The sequence below is a fragment of the Triticum aestivum genome, chromosome 2A (genome assembly GCF_018294505.1).
Source record: "Triticum aestivum cultivar Chinese Spring chromosome 2A, IWGSC CS RefSeq v2.1, whole genome shotgun sequence".
NCBI classification, from domain to species: Eukaryota; Viridiplantae; Streptophyta; class Magnoliopsida; order Poales; family Poaceae; genus Triticum; species Triticum aestivum.
In genome coordinates, this window is record NC_057797.1 from 536,088,826 (window position 1) to 536,113,430 (window position 24,605).

Below are 24,605 nucleotides of genomic sequence, written 5' to 3' on the forward strand. Positions count from 1 at the left end.
AAACCCTAGGCAAATCGGTCTCACCGATAGGGATCTCGGTCTCACCGAGATGGGATTGTAATTTCTCTGTTTCCCTACGTAACGTTTCGGTCTTACCGAGATGAGCGATCGGTCCCACCGAGATTGCAATGTAAACTCTGTGTTTCCCTTTTGTAGCATTTCGGTCCCACCGAGATGAGCGAATCGGTCCCACCGAGTTTACCTGACCAACTCTCTGGTTAGCTTATTACCAAAATCGGTCCCACCGAGTTTGTGTAATCGGTCACACTGAGATTACGTTATGCCCTAACCCTAACCATATCGGTCCTACCGAGTTACATCTCAGTCCCACCGAAAATCCTAACGGTCACTAGGTTTGTTGAATCGGTCCGACCGAGTTTAACCATTCGGTCCCACCGAGTTTGGCAAATTGTGTGTAACGGTTAGATTTTGTGTGGAGGCTATATATATACCCCTCCACCCACTCTTCATTCGTGGAGAGAGCCATCAGAACATACCTACACTTCCAATACATATTTTTCTGAGAGAGAACCACCTACACTTGTGTTGAGGTCAAGATATTCCCTTCCAACCATATGAATCTTGATCTCTAGCCTTCCCCAAGTTGCTTTCGACTCAAATCTTCTTTCCACCAAATCCAAATCCTATGAGAGAGAGTTGAGTGTTGGGGAGACTATCATTTGAAGCACAAGAGCAAGGAGTTCATCATCAACACACCATTTGTTACTTCTTGGAGAGTGGTGTCTCCTAGATTGGCTAGGTGTCACTTGGGAGCCTCCGACAAGATTGTGGAGTTGAACCAAGGAGTTTGTAAGGGCAAGGAGATCGCCTACTTCGTGAAGATCTACCGCTAGAGAGGCAAGTCCTTCGTGGGCGACGGCCGTGATGGAATAGACAAGGTTGCTTCTTCGTGGACCCTTCGTGGGTGGAGCCCTCCGTGGACTCGCGCAACCATTACCCTCCGTGGGTTGAAGTCTCCATCAACGTGGATGTACGATAGCACCACCTATCGGAACCACGACAAAAACATCCGTGTCTCCAATTGCGTTTGAATACTCCAAAACCTTCTCTTTACATTCTTGCAAGTTGCATGCTTTACTTTCCGCTGCTCATATACTCATTGCATGCTTGCTTGATATGTATTGTGTTTGTTAAACTTGTGCGTAAACTCCACTTAAACTTAAATATATTAAAAACTGCAACTTTTGGCACTTAGTGTCTAATCACCCCCCTCTAGACACCTCTTCTCGATCCTTTCACTTATCAATCTATTTGCCAGCCTTTCCTTGTACTAAGTGGGAATTCTACTTGTGCACCAAACTCCTCAAACCCAATTGTGCCAAATGAGTCCACCATACCTACCTATATGCGGTATTTCCATGCCGTTCCAAGTAAATTTGTATGTGCCAACACTAATTTTCAAAATGAATTTTCTTTTTGTGTGCCCGTACCGCTCATGAAGTGGCAGGGCTGGCCAATATTTTTCCATGCTAGATGTGTTATTCTCAAGATGAGTGTTTATTCACTTGTCATTGCACGAGTGTGTGGCTGGTAATAGCGATGCCCAGTCCCAAATTGAAGAAATTTTTTACTTTATGTTGTCAATAATAAATTCCTTGGAAAGTGTTGGTATGGAAGGCACCCGTGGAAACAGCTATCCATGGATTGTGAAAGAATGCTGGAAAAAGGAATAAACTTTATTTTATGTTTGCGAACCTCCTATGATGCATCTAGCATGAAAAGTATTGGGAGTTCTCGGTCATTTTCATTGACGGAAAAAACATGCCTCTCAAAACAATTTTATCTCTCAATTTAAGCTTTGACCTCTGGCACCTCTACAAATATTTGCTTCCCTCTACGAAGGGCCTATATATATTTACTTTTATGCAATTTTTACTTTTTATTAGGTCTCCATCTTCTCTTATAAAGCACCAACTAGGGAGCACTATTATCATGCTTGAGCATTGGATGTAGCTAATATCTGAGTGTGTTTCATGAATGGATCAATGGTTGAGCATAATGGGCTAGGGGTAGCTTTCTATAGTGCTGATATTTTGAAAGACATGGTTGCTTGTTGATATGCTTGAGTATTGAGGTCTTCATGTAAAATTATAGACTATTGCTTTGAATCATCTAAAGTCCAAATGTCATGCTATGTGGGTGGAAACAACACCTACGGAATCACTAGGATCCCTTCTACGGTTGGTGGGCGCGGGGTTGTGCAAAGAGCGGGTCTAGTAGCTAGCACAAAGATCGTTTACCCAGGTTCGGGCCGCAAGGATGCGTAATACCCTAATCCTGCTTTCGTGTATATTTGAGTGTTCTTGAGCTTACGAACTAGCTATGGTGCGTGTGTAGTCCAAAAGATCTGAATCCTTCTCCAGTACGGCTTGGGCCTCCTTTTATAGTCAAAAAGGGGTCGCCACAGTGGCACACAGGAGGTGGAAATGTAAATAGTGTACAAGCTTATCGCATGTCATTACGGGACAAGGCGCATTAAATGTGCCCCTTAGGTGTCCCGTTGCTTTATTGGGGACGGTAACGAAGCCCGTCCCGTCTGTCGCCGTTCCGCCTCGCTCCGACACGCGTCCAGGCCAACGAGGCATGCAGCGCCACGTAAGTTGGCAGGCTGCTGAGATGGCGTGGTGGTAGGGTCTTCACGAAGATCCGCATGCCACCACGCAGGTGTTTGACTAGCTGGATTAGCATCCATGTACTGCCATGTGGGTACTAGCCTCAGTTGGTGGGTTGGCCGCTGAGCTAGGGCGGTGACGGAGCAGCAAGGTCTTGTTGCGGTCCCGCATATATTCCCGGCAAGGGTCTTGCCGGGGTCTTGTGGTCGCCCTCGGCAAGAGTCTTGCTGGGGCCATGTGAGTGTTTTCGGCAAGGAGCCTTGTCGGGGCCTCGGGGGCATCCTCGGCAAGGGGGCTTGCGATTGTCTTGTCTTCTGGTCATCGTCTAGTCTTGTGGGCTCTTTGTCTCCACAAATATTTGTATTTCACCATGGAGGTGCCTCCCGAGCCTTGGTTCCAATGTGGTTGATGGTGTTGGAACCCTTGGGCTCAAGGGTGGCGCGCTTTGCTGGTGTTGGGCAAGTTGCCCCGGCAAGGCTCTTGTGGGGGCTGCGGAGGCCGCCTCGACAAGGGTCTTGCCGAGGGAGTCCACTTCGCCCTCTTGCTCTTTGTGTCTCTGGTCTTGGCGTTGTTCTGGTTGTCTTCTGCTCCTGGTTGGAGTGTTCCTCTGGTATTCTTGTGCTTCTGCTTCCTCCCTTCGCCCTCTTAAGCGTGGCCGTAGGTGCGGCTCTGACTTCCCGTGAACAAATAGAGGGGTAAAAAGGAGAGCCCCTACTTTTGCACACCGACATGCTATGGAAGAAAAGAATATATGATAAATATGATGGGTAGCATTCCACATTAAAAATTATGTTTTTATCATTTACCTACTCGAGGACGAGCAGGAATTAAGCTTGGGGATGCTGATACATCTTCAACGTATCTATAATTTTTGATTGTTCCATGCTATTAAAGTATCATTCTTGGATGTTTTATACTCATTTACGAGCAACTTTATATCTTTTTTGGGACTAACCTATTGACATAGTGCCCGGTGCCAGTTGTTTTCTGCTTGTTTTTTGGGACCAAACGAAGTCCAAACGCCATGAAACTTTTTGGAGATTTTTCCTGGACAGAAGACACTCAGTGGGCAAGGAAGTGCACCAGAGGAGGCCCGTGGGGCCCACTAGGCACCAGGGCACGCCAAGGGCCTCAATAGTGAGCCCACGGGAGGCTTCTCCACCAACTATCAGCTCTATAAATACTCTAAAATCCCAAAAACCATAAGGAAGTCAAGAGATAACAGTTTTCTCCATCGCAAGTTCCAGAACCACGAGATCCAAAAACTCTGCCGGAGGGGTCAACGACCATGGAGGGGTTCTTCATCATGACCCTTGCCCCTCCGATGATGCGTGAGTAGTTTACCACAGAGCTACGTGTTTTAGGTAGTATCTAGATGGCTTCTTCTCTCTTTTTGATCTTCAATGCAATGTTCTCCTCGATGTTCTTGGAGATTTATTTGATGTAATGACTTTTTGCAGCGTGTTTTTTGGGATCCGATGAATTGTGAGTTTATGATCAGTTCTATCTATGCATATTATTTGAGTCTTCTTTGAACTCTTTTATGCATGATCTTTATAGCCTCGTATTTCTTCTCCGAAACTTTGGTTTGGTTTGGACAACTAGAGTGATTTCTCTTGCCAAGGGAAAAGGTGCTTTGTGATGGGTTCGATCTTGTGCTTCTCAATCTCAGTGACAGAAGGAGACATGACACGCATGTACCGACACCATTAAGGATAAAAAGATGGGGTCTATTTCATAACCCACAAGTATAGGGGATCAATTGTAGCCTCTTTCGATAAGTAAGAGTGTCGAACCCAATGAGGAGCTAAAGGTAGAACAAATATTCCCTCAAGTTTTATCGACCACCGATACAACTCTACGCATGCTTGACGTTCACTTTACCTAGAACAAGTATAAAACTAGAAGTACTTTGTAGGTGTAATGGGATAGGTTTGCAAGAATATAAAGAGCATGTAAATAAAAACTAGGGGCTGTTTTAGGTAAAGAAGCAATAAACTTAGTATAGCGAGTGTGGAAAAGTGGTGGTAGGAGTTGCAAAATTGTCCCTAAGCAATTGACTACTTTACTAGACCGATAGCAAGTTTTATGTGGGAGAGGCCACTGCTAGCATGTCATCCCTGACTTTGAATTCTGTGCACTTATGATTGGAACTATTAGCAAGCATCCGCAACTACTAACGTTCATTAAGGTAAAACCCAACCATAGCATTAAGATATATTGGTCCCCCTTCAATCCCGTATGCATCAATTTCTATGCTAGGTTGAAGCTTCCGTCGCTCTTGCCCTCTAATACATAGTACTATCAACATACAACTAAACCTATGGTCTGGTCCACGCGCGCGCTCATATGATGGGCACCAAAGGACAGCAAAATAACCACAAGCAAATTAAACCAATCATAGCAATTCACCAATTACCGATAGGACAACGAAAATCGACTCAGACATCATAGGATGGCAACGCATCATTCGATAATAATATGAAGCATAAAGCACCATGTTCAAGTAGAGGGTACAATGGGTTGCGGGAGAGTGGACCACTGTAGATAGATAGGGGAAGGTGATGAAGATGTTGGTGAAGATGACGAAGGTCTTGGTGTAGATTGTGGTGACGATGATGGTCCCGGCGGCGTTCTAGCGCCACCGGAAGAGAGGGGGACAGGGCCCCCCTCCCCCTTCTTCTTCCTTGACCTTCTCCCTAGATGGGATAAGGGTTTCCCCTCTGTTCCATGGCCTCCATGGCGACGGAGTGGCGAGAGCCCCTCCGAGACTAGATCCGTCTCTCTGTTTCCGTGTTCCAGATTCTGGCCTTTCACCATTTCTTATATTCCCAGAGATCCGTAACTTCGATTGGGCTGAAAGTTTAACATGATTTCTATCCGGATATTGGCTTTCTTGCGGCGAAAGAAGGGCACAAACCACCTTACGGGGTGGCCGCGAGGGTTAGGGGCGCGCCCACCCCCTGGGACGCGCCCCCTGCCTCGTGCCCCTCTCGGGCATCGTACCACGTTGATTCTTCTTCCCAAAAATCACATATATTCCAAAAAATCTCCGGAAGTTGTTATCCCGTTTGGACTCCATTTGATATGGATTTTCTGCGAAACAAAAAACATGCAACAAACAGGAACTGGCACTGGGCACTGGATTAATATGTTAGTCCAAAAATAGTATAAAAAGTTGCCAAAAGTATATGAAAGTAGTATAATATTGGCATGTAACAATCAAAAATTATAGATACGATGGAGACGTATCAGCATCCCCAAGCTTAATTCATGCTCGTCCTCGAGTAGGTAAATGATAAAAAATGATAATTTTTGATGTGGAATGCTACCTAGCATAATCTTGATCATGTAATCTAAGCTTGGCATGAATATTAAGACACGAGTGATTCAAAGCAATAGTCTATCATTTGACATTAAGAAAATAATACTTCAAGCATACTAATAAAGCAATCATGTCTTTTCAAAATAACATGGCCAAAGAAAGTTATCCCTACAAAATCATATGGTCTGCCTATGCTCCATCTTCACCACAAAAAATATTCAAATAATGCACAACCCCGATGAAAAGCCAAGCAATTGTTTCATACTTTTGATGTTCTCAAACCTTTTCAACTTTCACGCAATACATGAGCGTGAGCCATGGATATAGCACTATAGGTGGAATAGAATATGATGGTGGAGGTTGTGTGGAGAAGATAAAAAGGAAGAAAGTCTCACATCGACGCGGCTAATCAATGGGCTATGGAGATTCCCATCAATTGATGTCAATGTGAGGAGTAGGGATTGCCATGCAATAGATGCACTAGAGCTATAAGTGTATGAAAGCTCAAACTGAAAACTAAGTGGGTGTGCATCCAACTTGCTTGCTCATGAAGACCTTGGGAATTTGAGGAAGCCCATCATCAGAATATACAAGCCAAGTTCTATAATGAAAAATTCCCACTAGTATATGAAAGTGACAACGTAAGAGACTCTCTCTATGAAGAACATGGTGCTACTTTGAAGCACAAGTGTGGTAAAAGGATAGTAACATTGCCCTTCTCTCTTTTTCTCTCTTTTTTTGTTTTTTGTTTTTTTGTGTGGGCTTCTTTGGCCTCTTTTATTTTTTTGTGGTCTTCTTTGGCCTCTTTTTTTGTAAAGTCCGGAGACTCATCCCAACTTGTGAGGGAAGCATAGCTTCCATCATCCTTTCCTCACATGGGACAATGCTCTAATAATGATGATCATCACACTTTTATGTACTTATAACTCAATATTACAACTCGATACTAGAACAAAAATATGACTATATGAATGCCTTCGGCGGTGTACCGGGATGTGCAATGATCTAGCGTAGCAATGAAATCAAAAAACAGACAAGCCATGAAAACATCATGCTAGGTATCTTACGATCGTGCAAAGCAATATGACAATAAATGCTCAAGTCATATATATGATGATGATGGAAGTTGCATGGCAACATATCACGGAATGGCTATGGAAATGCCATAATAGGTAGGTATGGTGGCTGTTTTGAGGAAGATAGAAGGAGGCTTATGTGTGATAGAGTGTATCGTATCACGGGGTTTGGATGCACCGGCGAAGTTTGCACCAACTCTCGAGGTGAGAAAGGGCAATGCACGATACCAAAGAGGCTAGCAATGATGGAAGGCTGAGAGTGCATATAATCAATGGACTCAACATTAGTCATAAAGAACTCACATACTTATTCCAGAAGTCTAGAAGCTATCGAAACAAAGTACTACGTGCATGCTCCTAGGGGGATAGATTGGTAGGAAAAGACCATCACTCGTCCCCGACCGCCACTCATAAGGAAGACAATCAATAAATACCTCATGCTCCAACTTCGTTACATAACGGTTCACCATACATGCATCCTCGGGAATCACAAACTTTAACACAAGTATTTCTACAATCCACAAGTACCCACTATAATGCCTCTAATATCACCATCTTTATATCACAAAACTATTGCAAGGAATCAAACATATCATATTCAGTGATCTACAAGTTTTATGTAGGATTTAATGACTAACCATGTGAATGACCAATTCCTGTCATCTCTCTAAATAGATATAAGTGAAGCAAGAGAGTTTTAATTATTTCTACAAAAGATATGCCCACGCTCTAACAAATATAAGTGAAGCAAAAGAGCACTCTACAAATGGCGGTTTTCTATGTGTAGGGAAACAGGCAATCCGAACTTCAAATGATATAAGCGAAGCACATGAAGCATTCTATAAAGCCATACTCAGAAGATATAACTGAAGTGCAAAGAGCATTCTATAAATCAACCATGGACTATCTCATACCAGCATGGTGCATCAAAGAAAAGTGAAAACTAAATGCAGAAGACGCTCCAAGATTTGCACATATCACATGAACGAAACGAAGACGAAAACATACCGATACTTGTTGAAGCAAGATGGGATGCCTTCCGGGGCATCCCCGTGCTTAGACGCTTGAGTCTCCTTGAATATTTACTTGGGGTGCCTGGGGCATCCCCAAGCTTGAGCTCTTGCCTCTCCTCCTTCTCCTCATATCGAGACCTCCTCGATCTTTGATCACTTCATCCACACAAAACTCAACAGAAAGCTCAGTAAGATCCGTTAGTATAATAAAGCAGATCACTACTCTAAGTACTATTGCAAACTAATTCATATTTTGTTTTTACATTATAGATACTGTAATATAACTTTTCCATGGCTTAATCCACTGATAGAAATCGATAGTTTCATCAAAACAAGCAAACAATGCATCAAAAACAGAATCTGTCTTAAATAGGGCAGTCTGTAGTAATCTGAACATTCACCATACTTCGGGTACTCCAAAAATTCTGAAAAATTAGGAAAAATAAATAATTTGTATAGAAAGATAGCGCAAAAGTGTCAGAACCGTTTGACATTCCAGTAAAAAATGTAAAATCGCGCACTACAGCCAAAGTTTCTGTTTTGCATTGCACGAACCAACAAGCAATGTAAACATCCTAAAGGCAAATCTTGGCACATTATTTTTATGATACAATGGATTTGTACAAGGGGATACTTATTTTTGTTGAAAATTTTCTGTAATCAAGGGTCACAAAGTTTCCATGGGCATGAACAAAGTTCAAGGCTAGCTCCCACTTTAACAATGCTCGTCTTTCTCACTTTCGCTTTTCTTTTTGAAAAAGTTTTAGGTTCCCCTCTTTTTTTATTTTTGTTTTTTAAACTTTATAAAAGCACACAACAGATATAAATGACTCTCTAAAACTTCCGTGGTGTCTCCCTGGCATCGCTTTCTTTAAAGCCATTAAGCTAGGCATATAGTGCTCAAGTAATGGATCCACCCAGATCCCAAGGTATATAAAAGCCAATTTTAATTAACAATGAGTTGTGATTTAGTAGTGAGCACAAAGTAACATATATCATGCAAAAACGAAGTCTAACTCTCTTCCTATGCATTGGCATGTCATAAAAGAACAATTCATGCACACATAGTAAAGGCCAATGCATCGTATAAACAGTTTCTTGCCATTTTATCATATTGGAAACATGGAGAGGCGGTGATGTAGTTCCTCTCTCATAATAATTGCAAGTAGGAGCAGCAAGCACATGCATATTATATCTATCAAAATCATCATGTGTAGTAGTAAAACACAACCCATCAATATAATCCTTAATAAGGGCAAACTTCTCTGATATAGTGTAGTCGGGAGAATTCAAAAAGATAATAGGACTATGATGCGTGGGTGCAATAGCAAAAATTTCATGTTTAATATAAGGAACTATAGCAAGTTCATCTCCATAAGCATAATTCATATTGGCATCATGTCCACAAGCATAGCAAGCATCAATTTCATCAAAAAGGGATCTTCCAAACGAATCCAAGGGACCATAGCATTCATCATTCGGTAAGCACGAAGGGAAATTAAACAATGTATGATTTGAAGAGTTACTCTCATTAGAAGGTGGGCACTAAACTCAATTCTTCAATTGAAGATATGATTCCATTATCACTAAACTCACATTGTTAAGGAAGGTGTTTCTTAGGGTCTTTAGAACAATAAGTACAATCATATATTTCACATAAATTCCAAGCATAGCACTGCAAACGATGAATTTGATCCAGTAAAAGTTTCCCTTTTTCAGATATGCGGTGTCGCACATAACAAGCATGCTCATCTAAAGATTTTCCCTCAACTAAGTTAGTTGGGGTTTCAGCCCGAGCACATAGGGATCGAAGATGATCCAAGTAAAAAGCTTCTATAGTGTGATAGATTTTGAGTGGTTCTTCAACCATCGGTTCAGTAGGTACCACTAATTTTTTTGGTATTTTGTGCTTCCTACCCATAATTAAAGATATAAAAGAGGAGCACAAAATAAAAACTACTTAGTGATAAAGCATACAAGCACACACGAGAATATTCACCCCACGCTATAACTCCCCGGCAACGGTGCCAGAAAAAGGTCTTGATAACCCACAAGTATAGGGGATTAATTGTAGCCTCTTTCGATAAGTAAGAGTGTCGAACCCAACGAGGAGCTAAAGGTAGAACAAATATTCATTCAAGTTTTATCGACCACCGATACAACTCTTCGCACACTTGACGTTCGCTTTATCTAGAACAAGTATAAAACTAGAAGGACTATGTAGGTGTAACGGGATAGGTTTGCAAGAATATAAAGAGCACGTAAATAAAAACTAGGGGCTGTTTTAGGTAAAGAAGCAATAAAATTAGTATAGCAAGTTTGGAAAAGTGGTGGTAGGAGTTGAGAAATTGTCCCTAAGCAATTGACTACTTTATTAGACCGATAGCAAGTTTTATGTGGGACAGGCCATTGCTAGCATGTCATCCCTGACTTGGAATTCTATGCACTTATGATTGGAACTATTAGAAAGCATTCGCAACTACTAACGTTCATTAAGGTAAAACCCAACCATGGCATTAAGATATATTGGTCCCCATTCAATCCCGTATATATGCATCAATTTCTATGCTAGGTTGAAGCTTCCGTCACTCTTGCCCTCCAATACATAGTACTGTCAACATACAACTAACCCTATGGTGTGATCCACGCACGCGCTCATATTATGGGCACCAAAGGACAGCAACATAACCACAAGCAAATTAAACCAATCATAGCAATTCACCTATTACCGATAGTACAACGAAAATCTCTTCAGACATCATAGGATGGCAACGCATCATTGGATAATAATATGAAGTATAAAGCACCATGTTCAAGTAGAGGGTACAGCGGGTTGCGGGAGAGTGGACCTCTGTAGATAGATGGGGGAAGGTGATGAAGATGTTGGTGATGATGATGGAGGTGTTGGTGTAGATTGCGGTGACGATGATGGCCCCAGCGGCGTTCCGGTGCCACCGGAAGAGAGGGGGAGAGGGGCCCCCTCCTTCTTTTTCTTCTTTGACCTTCTCCCTAGATGGGAGAAGGGTTTCCCCTCTGGTCCATGGCCTCCATGGCGGCGGAGGGGCGAGATCCCCTCCGAGATTGGATATGTCTCTCTGTCTCTCTCTGTTTCTGCGTTCCAGATTCTGGCCTTTCACCGTTTCTTATATTCCCGGAGATCCGGTACTCCGATTGGGCTGAAATTTTAACACGATTTGTATCCGGATATTGGCTTTGTTGCGGCCAAAGAAGGGCACCAAAGGCTTTACGGGATGTCCACGAGGGTCAGGGGCGCACCCCCTGCCTCGTGTCCCCCTCGGGCATCGTCTCGCATTGATTCTTCTTCTCAAAAATCACATATATTCCAAAAAAATCTCTGTAAGTTTTTATCCCGTTTGGACTCCATTTGATATGGATTTTCTGTGAAACAAAAAACATGCAACAAACAGGAACTGGCACTGGGCACTGGATCAATATGTTAGTCCCAAAAATAGTATAAAAAGTGGCCAAAAGTATATGAAAGTTGTATAATATTGACATGGAACAATGAAAAATTATAGATACGATGGAGACGTATCACTATTCCTACATGAATAGATCTTGTCTACATCATGTCATCGTTCTTATTGCATTACTCCGTTTTTCCATGAACTTAATACACTAGATGCATGCTGGATAGTGATCGGTGTTTCGAGTAATAGTAGTAGATGCAAGCAGGAGTCGGTCTACTAATCTTGGACATGATGCCTATATACATGATCATTGCCTTGAATATCATCATGATTATTCGCTTTTCTATCAATTGCCCAATAGTAATATGTTTACCCTCCGTATGCTATTTTCTCGAGAGAAGCCTCTAGTGAAATCTACAACCCCCGGGTCTATTTCCTATCATCTTATTTCCAGATCTATTAATACGAAAATCCAAAAATACCTTGCTGCACTTTTTATTTATTTATTTTATTTTGTGTTTTTTCTAGATCTATTTATCCAATCTCATACAATTTAATATGTGTCAATACCGAGGAGCGATTGACAACCCCTCTTATGGGTTGGGTTGCAAGTTTTTGTGGTTTGTGTGCAGGTGTTGTTTACATAGTGTTGCTTGGTTCTCCTACTGTATTGATAACCTTGGTTTCATAACTGAGGGAAATAATTAGCATTGTTGTGTTGCATCATCCTCTCCTCTTCGGGGAATTACCAACACAGATACAAGCAATCACTCCCTCTAAAGAAAAATCCATCAAACTTGGTCAAAGAAGATAGATAGGTCGAGGAGCATGCAAAGATATTTAATTATACAGGAAAAAAATGTTGAAGGGTGGAGACCCTAAATGGTGATCTCTCACAAATTGGAGGGGATTCATGAAGAAACGAAGAACACGGCGAAATCACAAGAGGAACACTCAAGAACAAGTCCAATCACACATCCACTATACCCAAACCCACACAAGATCCATAGTGGTACATGAACAACATAGGGAACAAAGATACAAGGTAGATTCATCCCAAATCCAAGAGGAGATGAGGTCTTGATGATCTAGATACATCTTTCTCTGGATGGGGTCTTGATATCCACTATGGGATTTTCTCCTAGGAGGTCTTGATCTCCATCAGGAGGGGTAGATGAGCAAATCACTCTCTAGATCATATCAAATACTTTGCTAACCCTAATTTCGAGCTGAGGATGGAGTACTTATAATATTGGAAGATTAGGGGAAGAGAGGAGGGTACAAGGGTCATTTAACCCTACTTGCACGAAGGCATGTCTCTGTATGTCCGGGCACCCGGGGTACAGTGTTCGGGTACCCGGGTAATCGGGGAGTACTGGAAGGCCGGGCACCCTGGGTGGGGTCTAGGAGAGGTGACAGGCACCCGGGGGTAGAGGGTCCAGCACCCAGGGGCACACAATGTGGAGGGGTCAGGAACTCTGGTTCGACCGAGGGGTTGCGCCAATTGGTGGCCGTCGGACCAGCCCCCGAGATGGTCAGGGGCCGCACTCGCTTGGTGGCCAGAGGTTCGGGCACCCGGTGTTGGGGAACGTAGTATTTCAAATAAAAATCCTACAATCACGCAAGATCTTTCTAGGAGATGCATAGCAACGAGCGGGGAGAGTGTGTCCAGGTACCCTCATAGACCGAAAGTGGAAGCGTTTAGTAACGCGGTTGATGTAGTTGAACGTCTTTGCGATCCAACTGATCCAAGCACCGAACATACGGCACCTCCGCGTTCAGCACATGTTCAGCTAGATGATGTCCCTTGATATCTTGATCCAGTTGAGGACGAGGGAGATTTCCGTCAACACGATGGCGTGGCGACGGTGATGATGAAGTTACCGGCACAGGGCTTCGCCTAAGCACTATGACGATATGACCGAGGTGTGTAACTATGGAGGGGGGTGCCGCACACAGTTAAGAGAAACTTGTGTGTCTTTGGGGTTCCCCCCTCCCACGTATATAAAGGGGGAGGAGAGGAGACCGGCCATAGGGGGGCACGCGCCATAGGGGATTCCAACTAGGATTCCCAATCCTGGTTGGAGTCCCCTTCCTTTCCAAGAGAGGGAGAAAGAGGGAAGGAGGAAGAGGGGAGAAGGAAAGAGGGGGCACTGCCCCCCTCCCTAGTCCAATTCGGACTGGCCAAGGGGGGCACGCAGCCTCCCTTGTGGCCCTTCTCTCCTTTCCACTAAGGCCCATGAAGGCCCATGAACTTCCCGGGGGGTTCCGGTAACCCCCGGTAGTCCAAAACTTATCCGAAACGACCTGAACCATTCCGATGTCCGAATGTAACCTTCCAATATATTAATCTTTATCTCTCGACCATTTCGAGACTACTCGTCATGTCCGTGATCTCATCCGAGACTCCAAACAAACTTCGGTTCATCAAATCACATAACTCATATTACAAATCATCATCGAATGTTTAGCGTGCGGACCCCACGGGTTCGAGAACTATGTAGACATGACCGAGACACATCTCCGGTCAATAACCAATAGTGGAACTGGATGCTCATATTGGCTCCGACATATTCTACGAAGATCTTTACCGGTCAAACCGCATAACAACATACGTAGTTCCCTTTGCCATCGGTATGTTACTTGCCCGAGATTCGATCGTCGGTATCCACATACCTAGTTCAATCTCGTTACCGGCAAGTCTCTTTACTCATTCCGTAATGCATCATCCCGTAACTAACTCATTAGTCACATTACTTGCAAGGCTTATAGTGATGTGCATTACCGAGAGGGCCCAGAGATACCTCTCCGATACATGGAGTGACAAATCCGAATCTCGATCTATGCCAACTCAACAAACACCTTAGGAGACACCTGTAGAGCATCTATATAATCACCCAGTTATGTTGTGATGCTTGATAGGACACAAGGTGTTACTCCGGTATTAGGGATTTGCATAATCTCAGTCATTGGAATATGTATAAGTCATGAAGAAAGCAATAGCAATAAAACTAAACGACCATTATGCTAAGCTAATAGATGGGTCTTGTCCATCACATCATTCTCTAATGATGTAATCCCGTTTATCAAATGACAACACATGTCTATGGTTAGGAAACCTAACCATCTTTGATTAACGAGCTAGTCTAGTAGAGGCTTACTAGGGACACAATGTTTTGTCTATGTATCCACACATGTATCAAGTTTCCGGTTAATACAATTCTAGAATGGATAATAAACATTTATCATGATATAAGGAAATATAAAATAACAACTTTATTGTTGCCTCTAGGGCATATTTACTTCAGTCTCCCAGTTGCACTAGAGTCAATAATCCAATTCACATCGTCATGTGATTTAACACCAATAGTTCACATCTTTATGTGATTAGTTCACATCTCCATGTGACTAACACCCAAAGGGTTTACTAGAGTCAATAATCTAGTTCACATTGCTATGTGATTAACACTGAAAGAGTTCTAAGGTGTGATCTTGTTTTTCTTGTGAGAGAAGTTTAGTCAACGGGTCTGCCATATTCAGAGTCATATGTATTTTGCAAATTTTCTATGTCTACAATGCTCTGCACGGAGCTACTCTAGCTAATTGCTCCCACTTTCAATATGTATCCAGATTGAGATTTAGAGTCATCCGGATCAGTGTCAAAGCTTGCATTGATGTAACCCTTTACGATGAACTCTTTGTCACCTCCATAATCGAGAAACATATCCTTACTCCACTAAGGATAATTTTGACCGTTGTCCGGTGATCCACTCCTAGGTCACTATTGTACCCTCTTGCTAAACTCATGGTGAGGTACACAATAGGTCTGGTACACAGCATAGCATACATTATAGAACCTATGACTTAGGCATAGGGAATGACTTTCATTCTCTTTCTATTTTCTACCGTGTCGGGTTTTGAGTCTTACTCAACTTCACACCTTGCAACACAGGCAAGAACTCCTTCTTTGACTATTCCATTTTGAACTACTTCAAAATCTTGTCAAGGTATGTACTCATTGAAAAATCTTATCAAGCGTCTTGATCTATCTCTATAGATCTTAATGCTCAATGTGTAAGCAGATTCACCAAGGTCTTTCTTTGAAAAACTCCTTTCAAACACTCCTCTATGCTTTCCAGAAAATTCTACATCATTTCCGATCAACAATATGTCACTCCCATATACTTATCAGAAAGGCTGTAGTGCTCCTGCTCACTTTCTTGTAAATACAGACTTCACCGCAAGTCTTTATAAAACTATATGCTTTGATCAACTTATCAAAGCGTATATTCCAACTCCGAGATGCTTGCACTAGTCCATAGATGGATTGATGGAGCTTGCACACATTGTTAGCATCTTTAGGATTGAGAAAACCTTCTGGTTACATCATATACAGCTCTTATTTAATAAATCTATTATGGAATACAATTTTGACATCCATTCGCCAGATTTCATAAAATGTGGCAATTGCTAACATGATTCGGACAGACTTCAATCATTGATACGAGTGAGAAAATCTCATCGTAGTCATCACCTTGAACTTGTCGAAAACCTTTTGCGACAATTCGAGCTTTGTAGATAGTAACACTACTATCAGCGTCCGTCTTCCTCTTGAATATCCATTTATTCTCAATGGCTTGCCGATCATCGGGCAAGTCAATCAAAGTCCATACTTTGTTCTCATACATGGATCCTGAGGGAGTCCTGGATTAGGGGGTGTCTGGATGACCGGACTATACCTTCAGCCGGACTCCTGGACTATGAAGATACAAGATTGAAGACTTCGTCCTGTGTCCGGAAGGGACTTTCCTTGGCGTGGAAGGCAAGCTTGGCGATACGGATATATAGATCTCCTACCATTGTAACCGACTTTGTGTAACCCTAACCCTCTCCGGTGTCTATATAAACCGGAGGGTTTTAGTCCGTAGGATAACATACAGAACAACAATCATACCATAGGCTAGATTCTAGGGTTTAGCCTCTCCGATCTCGTGGTAGATCTACTCTTGTACTACCCATATCATCAATATTAATCAACCAGGACGTAGGGTTTTACCTCCATCAAGAGGGCCCGAACCTGGGTAAAACTTCGTGTCCCTTGCCTCCTGTTACCATCTGGCCTAGACGCACAGTTCGGTACCCCCTACCCGAGATCCGCCGGTTTTGACACCGACATTGGTGCTTTCATTGAGAGTTCCTCTGTGTCATCGCCGTTAAGCTTGATGGCTCCTATGATCATCAATAGCGATGCATTCCAGGGTGAGACCTTCCTCCCTGGACAGATCTTCGTCTTCGGCGGCTTCGCACTGCGGGCCAATTCACTTGGCCATCTGGAGCAGATCAAAAGCTATGCCCCTGGCCGTCAGGTCAGATTTGGAAGTTTAAACTACACGGCTGACATCCGCGGGAACTTGATCTTCGACGGATTCGAGCCACTGCCGAGCGTGTCGCACTGTCACGACGAGCATGATCTAGCTCTACCGCCAAACAGTGCCCTGGAGGCCGCACCCGCATCGGCTTCGACCCTTAATTCGGAGCCAACTGCGCCGATCGAGGATGTGGTTGGACGCTGCCTCGGGGGCTGCTATCCCAATGGTGATCGGGCCGAACACCAGCCCCGCACTCCGCGAGACTCGTGACTCGAAGGAGCCGGACTCCTCTCCGGACTCCGAACCCTCCGCGCCCCTACCGATCAGATCCGATTGGGCGCCGATCATGGATTTTACTGCCGCAGACATCTTTCAGCACTCACCTTTCGGTGATATTTTGAAGACACTAAAGTCTCTCTCTTTATCAGGAGAGCCCTGGCCGGACTACGGTCAGCAAGGTTGGGATACGGACGATGAAGAAATTCAAAGCTCACCCACCACCCACTTTGTAGCCACTATCGACGATTTAACCGACATGCTCGACTTCGACTCCGAAGCATCGACGGTTTGGACACCGATGCAGGAGAGATGAATCACCAGGGCCTATTGGGCCCTGGAAAGCCACCTCGTCATATGACATATACATGGTGGACACCCCAAAAGAAGGAGATGGCGATGGAACAGCGGAGGATGACCCCTCCAAGAAACAGCCTAAGCACCGGCGTCAGCGGCGCCGCTCAAAATCCCGCCAAAGCAAATACGGTGATTCCAGCACGGGAGATAATAATACTCCGGAGAGTGCCAAAGAAAACCCCCTCCAGCAAGATTCAACACAGGAGGATGGAGAAGCCAGCCCTCATGAGAGAGCGGCAGACAGAGAGGTCGAGGACGATAATTATATGCCTCCCTCCAAAGACGAGGCAAGCCTCGACGACGACGAATTCGTCGTGCCAGAGGATCCCGTCGAGCAAGAGCATTTTCAACGCAGGCTTATGGCCACGGCAAGAAGCCTCAAGAAAAAATAGCAACAACTTAGAGCTGATCAAGATTTGCTAGTCGACAGATGGACTGAAGTCCTTGCGGCCCAAAGCGCAGGTTGCTACCCCGATTAGAGGAGGAAGCACTTAAACCTACATCACCAGCACTTGATACGGCCGACCGGCCACCTCGTGGCCGCGACAGAGAGGCCTCTCGGCCCTCCACTCAAGCCGCATCCCGTACCAAGGCACGGGAAAATGCGCCTGACCTGTGAGATATGTTGGAGGACAAGGCAAGGCAAACAAGATCGATCTACGGATCGCGTGGGCACCCCACGACTCGAGACGGTAACCGTCACGCCAGACACAAATCCGGTAGGGCCGAACATAGTAGACAAAGCTCATTGGAGCTATGTCGTGATATAGCCCAGTACAGAGGCGCCGCACACCCACTATGCTTCACAGACGAAGTAATGGATCATCAAATCCCCGAGGGTTTCAAACCCGTAAACATCGAATCATATGATGGCACAACAGATCCTGCGGTATGGATCGAGGATTATCTCCTTCATATCCACATGGCCCGCGGCGATGATCTCCACGCCATCAAATACCTCCCACTCAAGCTTAAAGGACCAGCTCGGCATTGGCTTAACAGCTTGCCAGCAGGATCAATCAGTTGTTGGGAGGACCTGGAAGCCGCATTCCTCGACAATTTCCAGGGCACTTATGTGCGACCACCAGACGCCGATGACCTAAGCCACGTAATTCAGCGGCCATAGGAATCGGCCAAGCAATTCTGGACACGGTTCCTAACAAAGAAAAATCAAATAGTCGACTATCCGGACGTAGAGGCCCTAGCAGCGTTCAAGCACAATATCCGTGACGAGTGGCTTGCCCGGCACCTTGGACAGGAAAAGCCGAAATCTATGGCAGCACTCACGACACTCATGACCCGCTTTTGCGCGGGAGAAGACAGCTGGCTTGCACATAGCAACAATATGACCAAGAACCCTGGTAATTCAGATACCAGGGACAGTAGTGGCAGGTCACGTCGCAACAAGCAGAAGCACCGCATTAATGGCGACAATGCTGAGGATACGGCAGTTAATGCCGGATTCAGAGGCTATAAATCCGGTCAGCGGAAAAAGCCATTCAAAAGAAATCCTAGGGGCCCGTCCAGTTTGGACCGAATACTCGACCGCTTGTGCGAGATACATGGCACCCCTGAAAAGCCGGCCAATCACACCAACAGGGATTGTTGGGTGTTCAAGCAGGCAGGCAAGTTAAATGCCGAAAATACCGACAAGGGGCTGCATAGCGATGACGACGAAGAGCCCCGGCCGCCGAACAACAGTGGACAGCAGGGTTTTCCCCCACAAGTGCGGACGGTGAACATGATATACGCAACCCACATCCCCAAGAGGGAGGGGATGCGCGCGTTAAGGGACGTATATGCGGTAGAGCCAGTCGCCCCAAAGTTCAACCCATGGTCCTCCTGCCCGATCACCTTTGATCGAAGGGACCATCCCACTAGCACCGTCATGGCGGATTCGCCGCATTGGTTCTAGACCCAATTATTGACGGATTTCATCTCACTAGAGTCCTTATGGACGGCGGCAACAGCCTGAAACTGCTTTAGCAGGATACAGTGCGGAAAATGGGCATAGATCCCTCGAGGATTAAGCCCACCAAAACGACCTTTAAAGGCGTAATACCAGGTGTAGAGGCCAACTGTACAGGCTCAGTCACACTTGAAGTGGTCTTCGGATCTCCGGATAATTTCCGAAGCGAGGAGTTAATCTTCGACATAGTCCCATTCCGTAGTGGCTATCACGCACTGCTCGGGCGAACCGCATTCGCCAAGTTCAACGCGGTACCTCACTACGCATACCTTAAGCTCAATATGCCAGGCCCTCGAGGAGTAATTACGGTCAATGGAAACACCGAACGCTCCCTCCGAACGGAGGAGCACACGGCGGTCCTTGCAGTGGAAGTACAAAGCAGCCTCTCCAGGCAGTTCTCTAGTCCGGCCATTAAATGTCCGGACACCGTCAAGTGCGCCCGGAGTAACCTACAACAAGACCGCCTGGCATGTTCCGAGCAGGTGTCGCAATGCGGCCCCAACCCCAGCCCTCGGAAAAATGTGACGCCAGTGCTTCGCATACATAACTACGCTCTAGAAATACCATGGGTACAGGGGGAGGGGCACCATCACAGCACGCCCAAAACATGACTTAAACCGCACCAGGGGCTGCCGATTTTTTAATTTTATCTTACTTTTAGGACTCCATTCTTCGGAAGGCCTGTTCGGCAGTTCAATTGCCGCACAAATGATGCAAGAACCAGGGAAGCAGACAAGCCATGCTGCATTACGAAACTCCCAGGTGGTCTCTATCACGAGCAGTATACCTGTTTCGCATACCATTCCGCAGCCTGCCCCTGGAACGGACATGTTAAACAGTCCAACCTTTTTCTTATCGCATTATTTGTATCGTTCTGCTTTGACTGCAGCCCTTTTTAATAAACAATGCATAGCTTTTGTCTATTTTTGCATTACTCTTTTTTTTTACAAATATATGTTCCTTAACGACATGTTGCACCCGTACACTTTGGTACGGCCACAATACGCCAGGGGCTTTAGTACCCCTCAATATGGTGTGAGAAGTCCGAACACTTTAACAAGAGTGGCACCCCGAACTTATAGCATTATATGCATCGGCTCCGAATCATGTCTTGGGTCAATAGTTGGGTTTGCCCGGCTCCTATGTTTTGGTGCCTTACGTTCCGCTATGTCGGCTAAGGCAGCACTAAGAGAACTACTGCGATTGTGCCCCAGTTGAGCTGGGTCGAGCACCTCAGTAGAGAAAGCTAAAACTGACTGTCATGATGAAGCGAGAGCTAGTCGCTGTTCGAGAGGTTTTTCGAGTCCCTAAAGACTTATGCCTGTTAGTGCGAGGAGTCGGCTCTATCCGGCCAAGGCGTGGATAGCGCCCCGAACTCGGTCTTCCGAATACCAGGGGCTTCGCCGAAATTTAAAATTATAGAATTCTATGGCTAAGTGAGAGTGTTCATGCATTATACTCTGATTGCCTTGTTCGTTGTGCTGAGCGCCTCCCTCGAAGGACCCAAACATGGGAAAGAGCGCTCAGGTTTATCCCCGAACACCCCAGCAGTAGCGGCACGGGGGCAGAAGCCGACGACTCGCCATCTCTCAGAATTGATAAACAGCCACACGGAAGGTAATATTTTAAATTCCAACAGCATTGCTTAGCGCATATGAACAAGTTTCCAGGGCACATGACAAAACGAGCGAATTTTGCTCAAAAATTACATCCCTGGAACATTCATCCGCCATAAGGCAGGCACCCTTCAGAACATCCTTATAATAATTATCGGGCTTGCGATGCTCTTTCCCCGGCGGTGGCCCGTCCTTCACAAGCTTCTCAGCATCCAGCTTCCCCAGTGCACCTTAGCACGGGAAAGGGCCCTATGGGCACCTTCAATGCAGACGGAGCGCTTGATGACTTCGAGCCTTGGACAGGCCCCCACCAGCCGCCGCCCCAGCCCAAAATAGCTCCCAAGCAGAGCCTCTCTAGGCCACACCCGAACTATGAGGCCCTTCATGGCCTGTTCGGCCGCCTTGTGGAGCTCGACCAGTTGCTTCAACTGGTCGCTCAGGGGCACGGGGTGTCCGGCCTCAGCATACTGAGACCAGAACACCTTCTCTGTCGAGCTGCCCTCCTCGGCTCGATAAAATGGGGCGGCATTGGACACGCTACGGGGAAGATCTGCGCACGCTCCTGGAGAGCTCCGGATTTAGGTAAGTAACAAGTAGCTCACGTTTATGTGTTTGCTTTGCCTTACCCGACGCTATCTTTTTCACCGCATCCAACTCCTGGAGGGTCTGTTGGGATTCGGCCTTGGCAGACTTGGCATTTTTAATAGCCACCGCGAGCTCGGATGCTCGCGTCTTTGAGTCAAGCTCCAAACTCTCATGTTTTTTCATGAGAGCTGGAGCTCTTGCCGCACCTTGCCAACCCGGGCCTCATACTTCTCCCGCTCAGTGTGCTCCGTGGCCGCCCTCTTCTCGGCCTCGAGCAACGCTTGCTTAAGGGTCGCCACCTTAGACATGGCCCCTACAATAGCCACGATAATCCTGTCATTTTTTGCAAATTGCACCTTTTTTTATATATTTAAACAAGGTATTTCTTACCTTCCTTGTCCTCGAGCTGCTTCTTGGCACGCTCGAGCTCTTGCTCGGACTGCTCGAGGTTCTGCTTTAGCGTGTCCACTTCCGCAGTCAGTGCGGCGGACGCCAGCAGAGAAGCCTGCATACGCATATTGACTCCTTTTTGTTAGACTTCTGTGAATTTTATTTGATCCTCTATTCGGCTTTTCTTCCCGAACGCCAAACAGAGCATCAGGGGCTACTATCTATGCGGTAATATTATTTACACATTCTTTACTTACCTCAAAGCCTGTTAAAAGGCTAGCACAAGCTTCAGTCAGTCCACTCTTGGCGGACTGCACCTTCTGGACCACCGCACTCATAATGGTGCGGTGCTCCTCGTCGATGGAGGCGCCTTTGAGCACCTCCAACAGATTGTCCGGCGCCTCCGGTTGGACGAGGGTCACCGGCACGGTGGGCTTGCTCCTCTTGGAAGGAGGTCGCCCGCCGGACTATGGAACCTTTGAAGGTTCTGGAGCAGTGTCCGGTCTAGAGCCGGACTTGGAGCCCTGGGGGTTTTATCCCCTTTACTCCTGGAGTCCGGGAGGTCGCCTTGCGGCACCTCCAGGACCACCTCCTCCTAGCTTGGAACCTGTTGGGACAACACTTCGGCGTCGTCCGTAGGGCGGGGGGAGGTAGCTGTCGGAAGCGAATTCACATCCGACGAGTCCAGTGAACCTCTCGACGACGCGTCGAGCTGGTCTTTGGGTGGGCTGCATAATCATATTCGACATAAGGGAAAGCTGTGCAATAAAGGAATACTATGAATTACTCTAGTATCCGGATACTTACAATTTCGCCAGGGGCTTGGCCCTGAGCGGCCACTCCTCTCCGCCGTCGTCGGCGTCGGTGGAGTAGTCCGGAGGAAGGGTTTTCCCCTTCTTGGACCCTTCAGCCTCCCCAGTGAGGGCGGCTTCCTTTTCTTCTCTCCTCCCGCTGGAGGGGGAGAGGTCTCTTCTTCCTCCTCCTCGTCTTCACGGGAGGAATGCACCATGGAGCCGTCGGATGATGAACCCTACACCTCCTGGCGCTGGGCACTTTTTCGAGTCCCCGTGGCCTTCTTCGTGGCCTTCTTCTCCGGCACCACATAGGGTGCCGGAACCAGCAGCTTCGCCAAGCGGGCTTCAGCTGGGTCTTCGGGCAAAGGAGTCAGACAGTCGATCTGTCCAGACTTAGCCTGCCAATCCTGTCAAAGGTAAGGGAGCTTAGATCCCGCATAGAGTTAAACTATGAAAAACTAATACCATGTAAAAGGTACAAACAACTTACCGCGCTAGCGTGACTCTACGCGCTGAATCCGCGATCCTCGGCAGCGGATGCGGGAGCCTTGGCGCCCTTGAAAAGCACCTTCCAGGCATCTCCGTACATCGTGTCGAAGAGCCTGCTCAGAGTTCGGTGTTGCGCCGGGTTGAACTCCCACAGATTGAAGGCCCGTTGTTGACACGGGAGGATCCGACGGATGAGCATAACCTGGACTACATTGACAAGCTTGAGCTGCTTGTTCACCAGGGTTTGGATGCATGTTTGCAGTCCAGTCACCTCTTCTTTGCTGCCCCACGACAGGCCCGTCTCTTTCCAGGACGTGAGCCGCGTTGGGGGTCCGGACCGGAACTCGGGGGCTGCGACCCACTCAGGGTCGCGCGGCTCGGTGATGTAAAACCACCCCGATTGCCACCCCTTCAGGGTCTCCACAAAGGAGCCCTCGAGCCATAAGACGTTGGGAATCTTGCCCACCATGGCGCCTCCGCACTCCGCCTGGTTGCCGCGCACCACCTTCGGCTTGACATTGAAAGTCTTGAGCCATAGGCCGAAATGGGGGCGGATGCGGAGGAAAGCCTCGCACACGACGATAAACGCCGAGATGTTGAGGATGAAGTTCGGGGCCAGATCATGGAAATCCAGGCCGTAGTAGAACACGAGTCCCCAGACGAATGGGTGGATAGGAAAGCCTAGTCCGCAGAGGAAATGGGGAAGGAACACTACCCTCTCATGGGGCCTTGGGGTGGGGAGGAGTTGCCCCTCTTCAGGAAACCGGTACGCGATGTCGTTAGACAAGTATCCGGCCTTCCTTGGTTTTTTGATGTGTTCCTCCATGACGGAGGAGACCATCCACTTGCCTCCCGCTCCGGACATGGCTGGAAAAGGTTGAGGTGGGGAGTACGGACTTGGGCGCTGGAGCTCGAGTGCGCGAAAATGGATAGGCAACGGAGGAAGAAGGCGTAGGTGAAAAGGTGGATCCTTATCCCCTTATATGGGTGGACGCAACTGCGTGTCCCCACCAGCCTGGTAAAACTCGCTTATCTTCAAGCGCCGTAATCAATGGCACGGTTGGGTTACCCACGCCCGTATTGATGAGAATCCCAGAATAAGGGGACACGATCTCTGCTTCAACGAGACGTGCCAAGGAAACCACCTCGCATGTCACGCTGAGGTGGGACAATAAAACGATTTGAATAAAGGCTTGGTCGTGGTGCGATGTCACACTACGGAATACGTCAGCAGATTAGATTTATGTAAATATTATTCTCTCTATGGCAATATGTGGAAACT